Here is a 13,212-nt window from a genome sequence, read left to right on the forward strand (position 1 = left end):
TCATCAGAGGCTCTATCTTACAACCTAGCCTTGTGTGAAATCTGGGTTAGCCTAAAGAGATGGCCTTGTTTACGAAGATTAACTCTGGCATGTAAACACAGAGCCTGCTGGAAGTGGACACTGAAACTGTGGGGAAATTGAGTGGTCAGTATGGAAGGAGACATGTCCTCGGGAATGACAGATAGAAGAAACATCTCACACATGTGAGCAGGACTGGCCAACAGGAGAAGGGGTGGGGAGAAGCCAACAGTCACCGGCAGCATGTGGCCCACCAGGAACACCAAGCTCTGCCTTATGCCAGAGGCAGATGCTCCATGATGAGCCCTTTATATCTAAGCCTTAGATACAAAGTTAGACTCCAAGGTAACTTGGGAGAATCGTTCTTTCTTGACTCTACTAAAAAGAGGAAAATAAACTATCAGTGTTTTGGGTGGGGAGGATATGTTTTTTAGAAGAGAAAAAATCCACAGCTTGCCCCCATGGGTGTTTACTGCAATGCTATTCATACCAGCCAAAAACTGGAAACTGGCCAAATGCCCAACAGACAAGCATGTAGAGGGTGCCAATTCATAGAAAGGGGTGCCTGGAGGCAGCCGAAACCAAAACAAAACAGGAAACTCACTCCTCTTGTGTTGAGATGGAAGCATGCACATCGCAGTATTGGGAAAAGGCCAAAGGTTATATAAATAGTTGACATTTCAAGTATTTTTTAACTCTTCCTGTCAACTTGTGAATATGAGGGAAATTTATCTTTCCACGGATGGTTATAAAAGGAGATGCTTTGAGCCACACGGCACTGCTTTCTACTTTCTTTCTTTGGAACAAAGCCACCACGGAGTTTACCCGCTTGCTGCTGAACTTTAATGTATGTCAGAAGGGCTGGCTGTTCGCCCCCAGGATGGGTGTGGAGAATGCTTCTGAGATAAAGAGGGGCTCAGGCAGCCCAGCTCAAAGCTCACCTTGCAGGCCACCCACTTGGCCCTTCAAAGCAACCGTCAATGGAACAGGGTGGGGATGGGGACAGGGTGTCCCGTACCGGGCAGGGGATTCAGGTATGCATTCTTTGGACACTGTCATCTGACTAGCTAGGCTGTTGCTCTGAGTCTCCTATCCCCCAGCAAGAAAGCAACCAAGAGCCTCAAAGGTCAAGCTCCCTTCCTGGAAGGGTGATCACAAACAATAATGGTCCTGGAATTTGTCACTGCTCTAACAAAAACATCTTATCCTAGGTAATGTGTGAAGAAGAGAGACCCTGACCCCCGATTCTGATGACTAGAATGTCCAAACAGCATGGAGCAATGTTTGGTGAGGGCCCCTGGTTGCAACACACATCAGATGGTATCTGATAGTGAGGAGAGAAAGGGTGAGTGGGAGAGAGATCACATGATCACATGAGAGAGAGAGAGGAAATAAGAGAGCCTGAGGAGGAGAGACGCTCGCTTTTTTTTTTTTTTTTGGTAGCCCACTCTTCAACTCTTCAACTAATCTGCCCCCATTTATATTACTCATTTTGTTCATTGTGCTGAGAAATGCCTAACAAGTGAGAAAAGACTTACCTCATTCATGGCTTCAGTAGGTTCGGTCCCTCACGGCGGGCAGTGTGCGGCAGAGCAGAGAAGCTCATATCATGACAGTCCAGGTAGAGGGAAACGGGGATACTGATGGTCTGCTAGCTTTTCTTCCATCTGTAAGTTTCAACATGACTTTTGTGAGAACAGATCGTACTAGTCCCTGCTGAGAATCACACGAACCCACACTCCATGAAGCCTGAGATACTACTGCCTTAAAGGGAAGTTGGAATTGCTATTTCCCCAGGCCAGAACTCTACCCCTCACATTCACTCAAAGTTTTATTCTGACACTGTTGCTTGATAGCCTCACTAGGCTGAACTGATGCCACACTATGCCCATCATCCTACAGAACTGTGAGCTTGTAAACTTTTCTCTATAAAATTACCCAGCTTCGGATTTCCCCTTCCATTAATGGACTCACACCGTGGGGTGTGGGACAGTTTGAAACTCATGATTCCCAGTCAGTCGAGCTGTTTGGGGAGATCGTGAGGTCTAGTTAATGGAGATGGGTCATGGAGAGTTTCTCCTATGCTGCTTCTGTTCTCCTTCCCTGCAGTCTGATCTGCCATGATGGGAAAAGCAATAGCTATGTTTACCCACAGCTGGAGCCACGCTACCATACATTCTCCTCAATGAAGTACAATGTCCTCCTGATACCACAAGCCAAAACAAATCCCTTCTTCATTAAGCTGCTATGTCAGAAATGTTGTCAAACCAACGAGAAAAATAACTAATATAAGTAAGAGGTTAAGTAGCCATGCTTGCCACTCTGTCTAAATTACTGATCCACAGTCCTGTGCACTATATTATATTATTGAATAATTAGGGCCACAACCACATAAAATGTATAAACTCTTCAAAACAATCCCATTAGGTAAGAATTATCCTGTCAAAATTCCATCAGTGAGTCTGTAGACTTTGTTCAAGCTCAATTCATATGAAGAAAACTCTGATTTTGGACCTATTTCTGTCTGACACCAAAGCACAAGGCCTTCCTTTGCCAGGACAAATCATGTAGCCCCAACAGGATCATCTGCATGGTGCCCAGATGAGTTTCCCTCAAGAGTGATGGCCCTATTGCAGAAGGTCCCAACGACTCCAAGCAGTTTATGGACACACAGAGATAGTAGCTCTTAGAGAAAGCACCTGATAATTGCTGTCTGTGCTAAATGCTCTACAGAGCCCCACAGTCTCCTTGAACTCCAGACTACTCAAATGCTTGGAGTCCCTTGGTGGTCCAGAGGGTCTATGCAGTTCTCCCTGTGAGAGGACTCCCGGGGCACCTTTGTTCTGGACATCACAGTCCCCCACCCAGAATCTTGCTGCAACACCCCTGAGGTCTTGAGAGCAATGTAAATACCTGCATCCTCCCTGTCTATCCAAGAAGCTTGCTCCTCGAAGTCAGTATCTCATCCATGCTTGGCAACTGAAGCTGTCAATTCCAAGGCCATTGATGCTGTGTAGTGAAGGCATTCTTATTGGTTCCACTTTCTTCCCACTTGGCCATCTCTCACCTCCATCAAGGATCCCTATGATGTGGGGATTCAGCTTGATCTGAGGGTAAACTGAAGAAGACCATTTGTATTCTGGATGTCAGTCACATCTCAGTGATTGGTACCTACCTTTTCTGTCCCCATGTCCTCCAGCTGGATAAGGGCCCTGTCTTCTTTTTGTCTAAGGCTTGAATCCATGATCCAAATGTCAGTCCAGAAATTGCTCCCCTTCTATCTGCCTCCATCCACTTGACCTATATTATAGTTTTGAATGACACCCGGTGTCTCAAGGCCCATCTGTAGGGTACTTCCCTCCTTTGAACCTTTTGAATACACTGTTTAGTTGCATACTCACTGCCCTCTTCCTTCCATAGTATTTTGGATGGCTCTTCAAGCTTCCTAACGAGGTACAGTCCCCAATCTGTGGCTATCTCTGAGCTCTGACAATTCCCAAGACGGCATTCATAGTCAAACCCTCATATTCTCTAGAAGCAAAAAATCAAGAAAGAGGGAGAGACAAGTTAAAGCTCTGCTCAATAATGGACTTAATATCTTCTTTCCATGACTGTCCCTTTTTCCTACCTTGGATCTAGGACACATTGCATCACCTGAAAGTAAACAAGAACACCTTTCCAAAAGAGAGAAGGTATTAACGATACTAAAATCTAATCACAGAATTAGGCACAAAAGATACCTCGTGAGGTTATGTGTTGAAAGAACTGATTATACAATAAAAATAATAAAATAGCAAGGAAATGACAAGAGAGGCAGCTCTGAGTAGAGAAAAAAAAGACGGGTAGGTGCAGAAACCATCAAATGGGTCACAGAAGCTCGGAGTTAAGTGGTCTTGAGACATCTAATTTCTCTGTGCTAAAACTGTAGCATTTACCTCACAGTGTACTGTAAGTATTAACTGAGACATGCATATAGAATCAGTGTGTACATACATGAAACATATGTCCATGTGTATGATGAGGCAGATGCTTAAAAGATGCTTGTCTGGGGAATAAAGAAGAGGAAAAAGGAGATGATGAAATTTTTTTTAAAAAAAAAAAGAAGAAGATGAGAAAACACAACTTTCCCTACAAAAATCTTCCATATACAGTCAATGCATCTTTGATTCAGATAGGCTGTCAATCCTAAGGACCCTGGGTTACATCTACACAAGAATGAAGGAGAAAGAACATACCCATGACCGTAAAGCATAACTTGCTGTATAACTGCCGTGTTCCTTGGCCAATAGAGGGCACAAGGTCCCCAAAGGACACAGACCCTCAGAGCACTGCTCTCCACCTGAGAGGGCAGCTCATGCGTCTAGTCCAACTATGCTACCTTTTATCAAGCACGTTCCCAAGGGCTAGCTTCTCTATTTTGCAGATATATGAACCCTCTTCATGAGTCTACACTGTCTAACAGAAGGAGTTTCCGGTATTAAGAATTTTGACACTGATTGTAAGGTCTCACTTTAAAAACATACTCTCCCTCACTGCCTTGCACACTGTGGAAGGTATGCTGACATTAAATCCCATGTAGCTCTGCATAATTTTTACCACTTAAGTAATTTTACCCTTATTTCGGGTCCTTCTATTAGCCCTGAAACTTACGTTATTAAAACCATGAAATGCACTGGATGGAAATATATTTCATTAAGCAAAGTTTGTATGACATTAGTGGTTAATTAACTTGTAATTGAAATAAGGGGCTGGGTTTTTCTTTTGAGGCTAAAAAGGACCTCACATTTTAGAGGCACATCTAAGCAGAACCCAGAGTTTAAAATTGCATGCTAGCCTTCACATTCTAATCCCATGTATAATTTCATTAGAATATTACCTTTAATGAAGATGGGGCCCTGGATTTTTATGGCTGTAAGAGCCATACATGTTTGTTTAGATCCTTCTGGTTGTCTCTGAACCTTCTTTCCTGCTGTATCAAAGTTTAAAATGCCATATGCTCTCAACTTACCTTCCTACATGCAGGGATATAGGCTAGGACCTTGTTCCAGACAAGATGTAAGATGAAATTTCCTAGAGGCTTCCAGCAGAGGAGAAATGTCCCCTTGGTCCCTTGGACACAGTCACTAGAGTAACTGATTTTCTGGAGCCGTGTCTGTATATTACTGAGGACAAGTATTAAGGTGAAGTCAGCACCCTAAAGTTGATCAGGCAAAACTGGAAGTGCCTGGGATTTGGACTGGGAAGCCTTGTGGTCCAAATCGTGCAAATGGATGCTCAGTTTTCCACCAGCCCCACCCCAGACTCTACCATTGTTCCATAGTGAGATCTTCCTACAGTGGCCTGGCCCATGAGCTCTCCTTGTACGCTTTCCCAATCTGCATCCGGTCTTACACTGGCTGCCCTGTGGTCTCTGTGACATCTACCATGCCCTGAAGACTCAAAAGGACAAATATCTGTGATCTCCATTTTTACATGGAAAAATCAACCTCAAAAAACATAGAACTCGATGGGATCCCTCAGTGGCATCCTTAGAACCTTGCCCCAAAGACACACGGCCTGGGTCCCAGCTGACTGAGCCTAGGTCCTGCTGCCTGGCCCCTTTGGCAGGGCCACTGACCTCCAGCTGAAAGGTTCCAAGCTCTTCCTTAAAGCAGCTTGGTGTTTATATGCATGCTCCTCTGTGACTTGATGTGTGAGTGAACTTACCTCAGCCACCAAGCTTCAGACCACTGTTGCCATGTGAGAATGCTGTCCCTTTCATAGTACACCGCTGTTCTTACCGGTCAGTGTCTCAGCTATTCTTCTTGATCTGTAGAGAAGTCGGATGGGGTTTTCTAAAAAACACCTGGCATCATCTAACTCCTTCAAGACAATCATCAAAAAGTAAAGTCAAATTGGATAATAATGTAAATGTAAGAGCTGAAACTACAGAACTTCAAAAAAGAAACATAGGAGAATACTGTTTTTGGTATCAAGTGAAGCCAGAATTTCTTAAACAGGACTCAAAAAACAAGCCATGAACAATAAACTGATGGCTTATCCTCCAAAAACTTCTCTTTGATGCTTGAAATGGTGGGGGAGTCCGGGGAGAGAGAGAATAAGCAAAGCATGCACCCATATTAAAGAAACTTTAAAACTTAATAATATGAAAACAACCCAAAAGAAACATGATTTGAACAGAAGTTTCACAAAATAATAGACAGCAAGTAAGCACAGGAAAAAGTGCTTAACGTATTAACTATGAGGAAAATGCAAATTAAAATCAGGAAAGATATACCACTACACACTAATATGGATGACTACAACTGAGGTGACTGACGGGCAAGTCTGGAGTAACTGGGATAGTCATGACTTTCGGTGCAAATGCAAACGGTGTAATTACTTTGAACATAATTTGGCAGTTTCTGATAAAGCATACCACAAGACCTCTCTGCTTTGCCTAGCCATTTACCCAAGGGATATGAAAACTTGTGTTTCCACAAAGAGCGTCTCACAAAGAAGTCTAGCCATTTTATTCATAACTGCCTAAAACTGAGGCTGACCCAAATTTCTCCTCACCAACAAAGGAGTGACCACATGGACGCACACCCAGACCGTGGAAGCCTAATCTGCACTGACAAGGAACGAGGTAGAAATCTGGGAAACGACACAGGTGAGGTACATTGTGCTGGGTTACCTTCCGTGCTATTCCATACATTCCAACAGCACAACCACAAGGTCAGAAAGCAGGTGGGTGGTTGCCTGATGTGGGGCCCAGGGGGTGGGGTAAGGTGGGGGTTGACTGCAAGGGTCGGATATGAAGCAACCTTTCAGGGTCAATACTGCCCAGTATCTTTACTGGTTACACAACTGTGTACCATTCTAAACTCAACAACACGTACTTTTTTCTTTACAAAGAGTAAATTTTCCTGTCAGCAAATTGTTTCAATAGGTGAAACTCCCAAGGAATATTTTTTTTAGTGAGGCCATTTTGCTTTGAAAAGTCCTTCTTATTCTAGCTATTCAAAAAAAAAAAGGAAAGCTTATATTAAGATATTAGAAAACAAAATTACATAGGCAGTCCAAAGAACATCATACTACCTCAAGCCTAAAAGACGAGAATTACAGGCTCTATTTGGGTCTACCAAGCCCCACTCTGTGGTCCTCACTTGGTGTCCTTTGTCCTGACCCCTATCAATGCTTCTAATTCATAATCCCAGGTGTAGCACCCAATTGTTTAGCTCATCACTCTGCCCACTGGCTAATCTGCCTAGGAAATGGACCCCTTGGTCCAGGTGTTATCCTGATCTGCCGGAGATCAAGAAAGCCAGGATTGCTGGGCAAAGTCCATAACACACATTATCTTCTAGTGTCCTTGGGTTAAAGGCAAATGCCTTATCCTGATGAGTAAGGTATTCCTGACCCCTCCAGCCTCAATTCTCCTGACTCAGCCTCACCCTCCCACCCTCCAGCTGCAGCTCCCACATTCTCCGACCAAATGTAGAACTATTGAGTCCTTCTCCTCCAAGAAGCTAAGATTTCTCTAGGCACAGTTCTGGGATACATGTTTCTCCCTGGACCCAAAGACCTTTTCGGTTTCCTCTTTACCTTGCCTTCAAAGTTTGAGATTCTAGGACTCTATGGGGTCACTGGCACAGCCAGAAAAACTCCGAATGCCACCAGATCATTCTTCTGTAGACTCCGGGGAAAGCTTTAACTCTGGCTTAAATGCTTCAGAGGGCTGACATGTCTGGACTACTCATGTGCAAGTATACATGGTAGGCTAAAAATGCAGATCAGCATGGGCCTTGAGACTCATGTCTGTAACCTCAGCACTCCACAGGAGGATCCTGAAAAAGGACCAACCCATGAAGGTTACTGCTGTGCCACCTAGATGGATGTAGGAACTAGTCTTGTAAATAGTTTCCTGGGTTCTGGGGCAGCCATTATGTGAAAATTTGTGAGCCTGCGTTTTTAAACACTTTAAAAAAAAAACAAGGAAAGGATTTTTTTTATTGTTGTTCTGGTTTGGTTTTTTGATTTTGGGTTCATGGCTTCAAAAGATTCTATCCGTTATGGCAGGGAAGACATACAAGCTCCTATCATGGTGGTCAGAAGCGGGGGGGAGAAAAAAAGGACGGCATGAGAAGCCGATGTTACCTTTAAAGTTCTATTTCAAGAGACCTACTTGTGAATCCATCCAGGTTCTACCTCCTGGGTGTCCACCACCTCCTGAAAAGGGCACCACTTCTGAAGATCCGCGCTCAATACAGGCGCCTACAAGGAGGAGAAGACTGTGAGTGGCATTTCATATACAAATCATAACCTACTGTGATTTCACTCCGACTGCGGTTCACTCGCTGACCCAGCAGGGTGTTCTGTTGGACTGTCCTCAGACTGGCCGGCCTCTGGTTTCCAGCTCTGCCTTCTCAGCTATGCCAGAGTGCACCATGTGCAGTGGGGACGGAGCGGCATGACTAGCATCTGTCAGGATGCCATTTGCCCTCCACACTTTCCCTCTGCCAAGCTACTGGCAACATTTGAGACGATGCCTGGGGCTGAGAGATCACTCCGTTACTCCATTCATTTACACTATGGAGACATTCATTTGTCTCTTATTTTCCCAATGACTTATTCCACTTAGTGCCTCTTTGGGCCAGGGTACCCCACACACACACACCTCGTGCCGGCAGAACACTAGCAAAAGGTACATAGTTACCACTGACACTATTCCTACAATCAGCAAGGGAGACAGATGTTAATCAATTCATTACTAATTTAAAATTAGAGTCTATCAGACTCTCTACTTTCAGCTGAATGAGCCTCCTGAAGCTCATGTTTGGATAACAGAATTCCTCACTACCAGGGAATCCTGTTTCCTGCCTCGACACCCAAGTCTAGTTCATATATTACCCCTTTGGGAAGTTTGTGAGCCACAAAGCCACCCTGTCTTGCCCCAGGAAGCTGGGTTCTCCAGGCTCATTTGGAGATTGCATAGCCTCACAACATGTGCGTCTGCCATCATTCTGTGAGGGAAAATGTGGGCAGGGGATATTAGGAGTCTGGAGAGGAGAAGGTACTAATGTCGTCTGCCTACAGAACTGGCCAGGACTTCCCCACGGGGGGTTAACTCTAGCCCCAGTAGCACAGTAAGGCTATAACCGTGGTTCAGAAAGGTGCTTTGTGTGTCCTGCCTGCTGAGGTCTACGGGGAGCCAGGGAATGTGGGAATGAGGGCCTGTCCAGGCTCCGACACCGACAAGAAAACGCCTGATATTTATCGACATACCATTCTAGTGAGTGGTAATGCCTGAAAACACACATGTTTAGGGACAAAGAAATTCAACTTTTTGCCTAGATCACTGCACTGGTCTTGTAAGGAAAAAGAATGCTCTAAGTTACCAGAAAAACGGACAAAACTAGAATATGAGCCTAGATTAGCTAAATGTTTCTTATCAGTATAAATCTCTGAATTTCAGAAAAGTATGGTGGTTATATAAGACAAAAGTCTCGATTCTTGGGAAGGCTACATCAATGTACAGAGGGCTGAAGGGTTCATGGTGTTTGGAACTTTCCAACAAATCGATTCAGGAAAAAAAAAAAAGTATTGCGAAAGCATGTAGAAACTTTCAAACATCTGTAAAAGTTCTATGACCTGCCAGGCTTTGTGTCTGGGGCAGTATGGATCACTTATGAGAGCCCGCAGGAAAACTGCAAAGTTTGAAGCAAATCAACTCGGGAGAAGTTAGCCCGGTTTCCTCTGCTTCGGTTTGCTTTTGAATCCTTTGTCTACAAAAGAGTTCTTGTGTTCCTTTCCCCAGGAATCTAAGATTTATTCACATCGTTTTCTCTGGGTGTTGTGGGTTTTTGAGTTTGGACCAAGGGCCAGAAACAAGACTGAGTGTTCAGTTATAGGAAAGGAAAAACTTTTCATTGATTACATCAGTCTGAGGTCGGAAAAACCACTGTTAGAAGCCGGAGGTACAAACACCAAACACGGTGCTCAAAAAGAGCGTTGGGACAATGCACACAACTTTCAAATCCTTGCCCCGTGCTCACTCCCAACGCCTCGACTTTCTTTCTGGAAGTTACTTCTTAGAGATTTAGTCTCTTTATTCTCTACAGTTGTTCCAGGAACAACCTCAGAGGCCGGAGTGAGGGAGAGAAGTAGGAGAACTCATGAATGTTTCACACCACGTGTCTTCTCAACGACGGTGATTTACGGTTGGAGCTGCTTTTACAACGCCAAGACCCAAGAAAAAGGTGTAATTATTGGTACCCTATCTGTACTAAAAAAGCGACATAACACACACATTAAGAATTATTTCGAAGGGGCTGATTCACATTAACCCCGTTGCCTTTTCAGCGGTCACTTTAGAAACCGGGTATGGCCGTCTGGGCATTACTTTCAGGCGGGCCCCCACTTTAGAGGTAAAGGACACGAGGCTGGCTCGGCGGCCTCAAGAAAACAATGAAGGGCCTCTCAGGCTCCCCTCCTTCGGACTACTCACACGCAGCTGGCGAAACTGAGGCTGAGAAAGGTGAGGCTCGGACCCGACCCGCCGTGAGCAAGCCCGAGTTTCCTTGTCCGGGACCGGGACTGCCCACGACGGTGTCGGGCGGCCGCAGCCCGGGAAGAATTGGAACTGTGCGGTTGGGGAGTACTTTCTGAGTTTCGAACAATTCGCTTACTGAATGGCCCTTCGGGACAGGTCCGGTTGGTCTTCCGCCGGCGCGGTCGCGCACCGGGGCGGTGGCGTGGCGCCGGGGGGTCCCGCGGCCCGGGAGCACGGTGGGCGCGCGCTGGCCAGGGCGGGAGCATCGTGCCACGCCAGCCTCGCGGTCGCTGGGCCCGCGCCCCCCGCGCCACGCCCTGCGCCCAGGCCGCGGCTCCTCCCGCGCTGGCGGCCGCCGAGCGGTCCGGGCGGCGGCGGGAGGAGGAGCAGGAAAAGCGGCCGGGGGAGGAGGCGGAGGCGGAGGCGGCGGCGGAGGCGGGGAGGGCGGGCGGGGCCCGAAGAGTTTAAAGCCCATCGAGGGGGTGGGGAGGGCCGTAGGCGGCAGGAAGGGAAGGGAGCTGCGTCTAGTGGCGGGCGGGATTCGCGTTCCGACACCCACGGGAGCACGAAGTTTCCTCGCACCCTCACGCGCACAGCGACCGGGACCGTCCAGTGTCCGTCTCTTTGCCCTCGGGTACCTGTAGAGGATCGTGCTACGTGTGGCCGGCGGCCACGCGGAGGCAACGAGGCTCAACTCAGCAGGTAGGAGTTGGGCGGGGAGCGGCCGCAAGTTACTTTGTGGTCCGCGCCTCGCGGGGCCCGGCGGCCGGGCGGGTCCCCGCGCGCGCCGTCATTGTCTGCGCCCTGGCCGGCCGCGGCCGGGACGCGGGGCCCCGCGAGGCACAAGCGGGCGGGCGGGCGGAAGGGCGTCGCCTCGGGGCTGGGGGCTACGGCGCCCCCGGCCCGCGGCGAGGCGGCGTGGGATGGCGGGACGGGACGGGACGGCGGGTGCATGGTTGGGGCGCCCCACGGGGCGCTCCCCTGCGCTCCAGACCCTAGGGGGAGGTGCGGGGCCCCGGGAGCGCATTCTTGAACCATCTTGTCAGACGGCCGCGGCTCGGGGGCTGGGGCGGGGGCTGCGGTCAAGGCCGCGCTTCGAGGGCCGCCCGCTCCCGGGGGCCACCGCCCTGGAAGGTGGGCGCCCAGGCGCCGCTGGAGCTGCGGGTGCTCCTGCTGCGCCCCGGGCCTCGCCGCGCGCGCCAGGCGGGCCGGGCAGCGGTGCCAGACACTCCCAAGTCCCAAGCGAGCGCGGCCGCGCCGCGGACCGAGGATCTTCCCCCCCCCCCCCCCCCTTTCTTTCTTTGGTTCTGTTAGTGGCCCCGTTACCCGTCGCTGGGGCCTAACACCAAGTTTGAGGGCTCGCGAACTAGCAGCCCGCCAGCGGTGGAAACGTGATAAGAGCGGTACCGTTTGCAGAAGGAAATTTCTGATGCAACTCTCCGCCTTTGCTGATTGCCTCTCCAAACGCCTGCCTGGCGACGGCCTGCAGCATGTGCGTTATGGAAATTAGGGTATTCTTTACTTTTTAAGTTGTATTTGTCTTTTCTGGAAATTGGAAGAAACCCCCGCGAACTTCTTTTTCGTGTTCTTTGACCGAAACTGGAGAGCCACAGGTGATTTTTACAAGGCCCTCTTTCTTTAGGATGTTTTGGAAAAACTCTTTTCTTGTAACTGTTTCATTCAAGAGATGCAAAGAAAAAGTCCAAAACAAGTAGCATTCGTGAGTAAATATGTGTTATTGCACAACTTTCTCTTTGCGGCCGTTTAAAAGGCCAGGCCCAAAAGACTTTGTTTCAGAAAATGCTGATTCAGCCATTTGGAGCCCCTGAGTTTCAGAAATGGTGCTCAGTTTAATGTTCCGCTCTGCCTTACCAGAACTCCAGTCGTTAGCTCCCCAGTGGCACAGACTAGGACTACACTTTAGTAAGGTTCTTTTTTTTTTTTTTTTTTTTTTTATAGAAGTGGACCTCAAGTTCTGGATTTCTGCAGCAGAGGGAATTGTGTAAGGCGATGGATAAAGAGTCTTGAGGGTTTTTTTTTTTTTTTTCCCTCTCCTTCCCCACCAGGAGCGCTTCTATCAAATGTGCTCCCAGGAATGACTCTTTCCTACCAAATTTTTTGTGTTAAAAAAAATCAAAACTTTAGGATTACTGAACATACTTTTTTGAGGTTTACTGGGAACTTTTGAAAACGTGCTGCCCAGGCTGGTCCCCACATTACAAAGAGGGAATTTGAGGACAGACAGAGTTACAGCCCAGCAGGCATTGCAGTAACTGAGAAGTGTAGCCACTGATACTTAGGTAGCATTTCGCAGTTTACAAGGCACTTTCAAAAGCCCTGTTGCTTTTTATCCACTTCGTAGCCCCCACGGTCCCCATTTTACAGGTCTGGAAACCAAGGCTCAGGAGGTTAACTGGTATGCCTGAGGCCATGCCAGCTAACAAAGGACAAAGCTCTGGGAGACCTCCTGAGCTTTACACGTCTGCAAAAGCACGTCCACTCTGGAAGAAATGGTGTGGAGGAGGGACGCACGCACGTGCGCCCGCCCGCGCGCCCGCCCGCCCGCCACACAGCTCAGCAAATGGAGGCTGGGGCCTAGTTTCTTAGTCCAGTTGTTTCAAGCCTTCCAAGATTAATGCCACGTAGACCAAGCAATTATC

At 47.8% G+C, this 13,212-nt stretch overlaps 1 protein-coding gene and 1 long non-coding RNA gene across 3 annotated transcripts in view; one reads left to right on the forward strand and one right to left on the reverse strand.

Moving 5' to 3' along the window:
* Positions 1 to 1,561: 1,561 nt before the first annotated feature.
* Positions 1,562 to 8,274, reverse strand: LOC131920680 (uncharacterized). The gene is made up of 5 exons (XR_009381747.1): positions 8,186 to 8,274; positions 5,799 to 5,880; positions 3,420 to 3,549; positions 2,932 to 3,318; positions 1,562 to 1,685 (listed from the first exon to the last, which is right to left on the reverse strand). It is a non-coding gene; the product is annotated as an uncharacterized LOC131920680 (long non-coding RNA).
* A 2,778-nt stretch (positions 8,275 to 11,052) lies between these two features.
* Grb10 (growth factor receptor bound protein 10) overlaps positions 11,053 to 13,212 on the forward strand; it is a 108,191-nt gene continuing 106,031 nt past the window's right edge. For both annotated transcript variants that reach the window (XM_059275431.1, XM_059275433.1), the window contains exon 1: positions 11,053 to 11,254. The gene's annotated coding sequence lies outside the window, so the exon portion shown is untranslated. The remainder of the gene's footprint in view (positions 11,255 to 13,212) is intronic.

Source organism: Peromyscus eremicus, chromosome 10 (genome assembly GCF_949786415.1).
Source record: "Peromyscus eremicus chromosome 10, PerEre_H2_v1, whole genome shotgun sequence".
Taxonomy (NCBI): Eukaryota; Metazoa; Chordata; class Mammalia; order Rodentia; family Cricetidae; genus Peromyscus; species Peromyscus eremicus.